Below are 5,000 nucleotides of genomic sequence, written 5' to 3'. Positions count from 1 at the left end.
CCGCCTCTGAGAAGAGAAACATCTCCTCCACTCCTCCGCTCCTCCGCTGCGGAACCAGGTATTACCGATCCGCCGGACTCAGGCGAATTGCAGAAAGGGGTTTTGCCGTCCTCCGCTCCTCCGCTCCTCCGTTTCGGGCCCTGGAACTCCCGAACCGCTGGACACAAGCGAATCACGGTCCGGGCTTCTGCTCTCCTCCGCTCCTCACCTCATCCGCTCCAGGCCCTGGTACTCCGTGTCCGCGGGAACCCCCCCCAACCCACAAAAACAAACTCTCACACACACACAAACACACGCACACACACACACACACACACACACACAAACACACAAACACACACAGACACACCTGAACTCATCATCGCTGTGCTGATAGCATTGGCCGAAACGTATCCACAACCAAACCAACATTAGCTCATCCACTCATTCACATATGTGTGTGCCCGGAGGTCCGGGAGCTCCAGTCATAAGTCCGGGTGATCTATGTCCGGAGAAGGCTCACATTAGCCGGTCTAAGGGGTCCTGCTGCCCCCCAGCTTCCCGGCCTTTGAGAAGAGACACATAACTGCGCTCTTCCGCTTCTCCGCTATGGGCCCTGGTACTCCCGATCCTCCGAACTCAGGTGAATTGCGTGACGTGCTTCTGCTCTCCTATAAGCCCCTACACACTTCGAACACGGCTGTTATCACCCTGTTACTGCATTTCAATGACACCCATTTGCTTTCGATCTCAGTGTCTGCCACCGTACGGAAAAAGCGGGATGGGTGGGGGGGCATAAGCGCATTCGTGCTGTAAGTAATCAGAAGTTAATAGTGTTAACGGTTTGCGAGAAATTTTTAATGCTAGACAAAAAAAGAAAATTAAAAGGATATAATTAAATAAATAGATAGAAAAATAAAATTAAAAACGAAAAAAAAAAATTGTGAGGGGAATATAACATGTAATTAAGTTGGCGGTTCACAAGGAATCTCAGACATCAAACTGTTTTTAATTGAACATAAATAGTACACCCAAATATACAAATGTACAAATAAACATAGCAAGGTAGAACTGAATGTCAATGAAACAACCAGGGATGAGGAAGCAACGGACATCAGGACATTTGTTCTGTATGTAATGAGAAGTTAATAGTGTTACAGGTTTGTGAGAAATTTACAGTGCGAGACAAAAAAAGAAATTAAAAGGAAGTAATTAAATCAATAGATAGACAAATAAGAAATTAAAACGAAAAAAAAAAAAAAAAATTGCAAGGGGAATGTAACATGTAATCAAGTTGTTTTTTTTGTTTTGTTTTTTTTTTTTACCAAAAAAAAAAGGAACCTCGGACATGGGTAACTATATTTTTTTGTTTTCGGATTTTTCCATAAGTTTTAAGGATTTTTTTTTTTTTTTTTTATATTTCAAAATCGTTTATGAAGACATTAAAATTTGGGGAGCATTTTTGCATTCTGTTCTTGTGAATGAAGAACTTGGCCAGGCCTAAAAGAACATTGACACAGAGTTCATCTGTTATGTTGCTTATAAGTAAACAGAATGTTATATCATCTTTTGAGAAGGAAACTGGTGACGATGGAATGAGAAGGAGAAAAAATATATGGTCAGTGGTTTCAATGTTGTCTTCACAAAATGTACAAATATTATCTTCAAAATTAAAGCGTACCCTCGATAATTCCTTAGATGGGTAGATGTCAGTCATAATTTTGAAGTGGGTCTCTTTTGCCTTGGGGGTATGGGTAGAGTCAGATACATAGTTCGCAGCGTGGCAATCGATTCCTCATCAAATTTATTTAAAATATCCTTTTTTTTTTTTTTGACGTCCAGGGAATAAGTTTCCTGTGAAACATTTCCTAATAAAGGAGTTGCCGCGCTTTCTGTCCACAATTGAGATTCCCTGGAGTGATAGTCGGGGTAACTGTGGTTGTACGGTTCGGTGCGTCATTATATTTTTGGTCAGGAATACAAATTGTCGAGGCAGTGCGTTTCGTAACTTTAGCAACTCTAATATGGGAGGCTTGAATCTGTGTGTAGTACAGAACTGCTCATTGTCCAGAGGACTGCCAGTGTCATCCATCAAGTCAATTATCGACCATATACCTTTCTCAAAGCATTCCTTGTAAAACAGAGGTTTGTTGCCATGCAGTACATATCGATTGTTCCAAACTATTATACTGTGTGGTGAGAAATTGTGTACGTATATCATTTTCCAGTATAATAATATTTGTTTATGGAACTCTGAACATTTGACAGGAATCTTGTTGATATCCAAGTCAGAGATAAGCAGAAGACTCAGGCCGCCGACTTTGTTGAATAAGTAGTTTGGAGTACAATACCAGAAAGAACGATGAGGTTTGATCCAGGATTTCAACCAGTTCACCTTCAATGTCCCATTCAAGCAGTCCGACTCTATCACTTTCAGCCCTCCTTCACTTGTTTCTTTCACCATATGTGATTTTTCTTAGATGGTGTGGTCTGTTCCTCCAGATAAAGTTGAAATTGATTTGGTTAACAGATTTTACGAGTTGATTTGGAGCAGCATTGGAATACGCTGGGTATATACATCTGGATAAACACATCCATTTTAGTCAAATATATCCGGCCTAATATTGATAAATCTCTCTGGAGCCATATATTAGAATTAAGCTTTACTTTGATTCAGTTTAGATTCAATGTTCCTGGATTGATTTAACGTTTGGTCCTTGGATAGGAAAATGCTCAAGTATTTTATTTCTGATTTCATAGAAACATCGCTGATTTCCTTTAGTGGCGAGTCATGCAGCGCAAGAAGTTTGCATTTCTTTAAGTTTAATGACAATCCTGAAGCCTTGGAGAATGTTTTGGTTGTTTTCGGCACTTATTGGGACTTGATGTTCATTTTTCAAAACTAAGGTTGTGTCATCTGCCAGCAGGCTAATAACAATTTCAGTCCCCAGCACGTCTAACTTTTGGATATCGTTGCTCTTTTCAACATAAACGGCTAGCATTTCGGTAGCAATTATAAATAAATAGGGTGAGATGGGGCAACCTTGGGGGATTCCCACATCAACATGGAAGCTCGGAGTGGTGCCGCTTGGCAGGGTGACACAGCTATGAATATTCTCATAGAGCCCACGGATCACATTCCTGAATATTTAACCAAATCCAAAATGTTCGAGCGTTGCTATGATAAATGGATGTTCGACCGAGTCAAAGGCTTTAGAAAAGTCCAAGAAGGATATGCGGCCATTATCTTCAATGCGATACGCCTCTAAACCCATCGCTCGCCCCGACTCGGGGAATCCTAGAGCCTACTTGCACCCCCGCCCTAACTTAACTCCCTCACTCGTGGAGCTCCCTGAGCTCCACACATCCCGGAGCATCACGCCGACTCATTCACATTTGAATGATTGTCTTTATTTTATGTCCGCTAGATAGAGGCATCCGCACATGCGCATCAGTGGAGCTTCAGGCCGGCTGAGGCATGGACTGAAAATCATAAAGACATGTGTGATGAGCTAAAAGGAAGATAAGCATATTTTTATAATAAATGTAAGAAAGAGAGGGTAATGCAGCCTCAGGGCGGCACTGGCCCGTGTCTCTCCAAGCCTGCCTTTGGGGGGGGGGGGCACGGAGCAGTGTCTCCCTGTGCCGGTCCCAAGCCCGGATAAATGCAGAGGGTTGCGTCAGGAGGGGCATCCGGCGTAAAACGTTTGCCAAAACCAAACATGCGAGTCAACCATAACTATACCATACCGGATGGGTCGCGGACCGGGTTAACAACGACCGCCATTGGTACTGATGACCTACAGGGTACTAATGGAAATTGGGCTACTGTGGGTCGAAGAACAAGAAGAAGAAGAAGAGGAGGAGTGCGTGTTCGGAAGCAGAGAGAGAGGAGGAAAGGAAAGAGCCTGGGACTGAGAGTAGGGACTTTGAATATTGGGACTATGACAGGAAAAGGTAGAGAGTTGATGGACACGATGCAGAGAAGGAAGCTGGATATACTGTGTGTCCAGGAGACCAGGTGGAAGGGTAGTAAGGCTAGAAGCTTAGGAGCAGGCTTTAAGTTATACTATTATGGTGCTGACAAGAAGAGAAATGGAGTAGGAGTCATCTTGAAGGAGGAGTTTGTAAGGAACGTCCTAGAGGTGAAAAGAATGTCAGATAGACTTATGAGTCTGAAATTGGAAATTGAAGGTGTGATGCTCAGTGTTGTTAGTGGCTATGCGCCACAGGTGGGATGTGAACCTGAAGAGAAGGAGAAGTTCTGGAATGAGTTGGATGAAGTGATGCAGAATATTCCCAGAAATGAGAGAGTGGTAATTGGTGCAGACTTCAATGGACATGTTGGTAAAGGCAATAGAGGGGATGAAGAAGTGATGGGCAGATATGGTATCCAGGATAGGAATGCAGAGGGACAGATGGTGGTAGATTTTGCAAAAGGGATGGAAATGGGTGTAGTGAATACCTTTTTCCAGAAAAAACAGGAACATAGGGTAACTTATAAGAGCGGAGGTAGGAGCACGCAGGTAGACTACATCTTGTATAGACGAGGTAACCTGAAAGAGATCGGTGACTGCAAAGTAGTTGTAGGTGGGCGTGTAGCCAGACAGCATAGGATGGCGGTTTGTGCGACGACTCTGGTGACAAGGTAGATGACGAGGACAAAGGCAGAGCAGAGGACAAAGTGGTGGAAGCTGAAAAGGGAGGAGCGTTGCACGGTTTTCAGGGAGGAGTTGAGAAAGGGTCTGGGTGGTCAGGGTGAGCTGCCAGATGATTGGACAACAACAGCTAGTGTTATCAGGGAGACAGGTAGAAGAGTACTCGGTTTGTCATCTGGAAGGAAAGTTGATAAGGAGACTTGGTGGTGGAATGAGGAAGTGCAGGAGTATATACGGAGAAAGCGGTTAGCGAAGAAGAAGTGGGATACTGAGAGGACTGAAGAGAACAGAAAGCAGTTCAGGGAGATGCGGCGAAAGGTAAAGATGGCGGTAGCGAAGGCAAAACAAAGGGCGTATGATGAC

This window comes from Fistularia commersonii, unplaced genomic scaffold, assembly GCF_037954325.1.
Source record: "Fistularia commersonii isolate RoL2024-O1a breed Wild unplaced genomic scaffold, RoL_Fcom_v1.0 HiC_scaffold_101, whole genome shotgun sequence".
Lineage (NCBI taxonomy): Eukaryota > Metazoa > Chordata > Actinopteri > Syngnathiformes > Fistulariidae > Fistularia > Fistularia commersonii.
The sequence above is the reverse complement of the archived record's forward strand: the minus strand, read 5'-3'. Positions refer to the sequence as shown.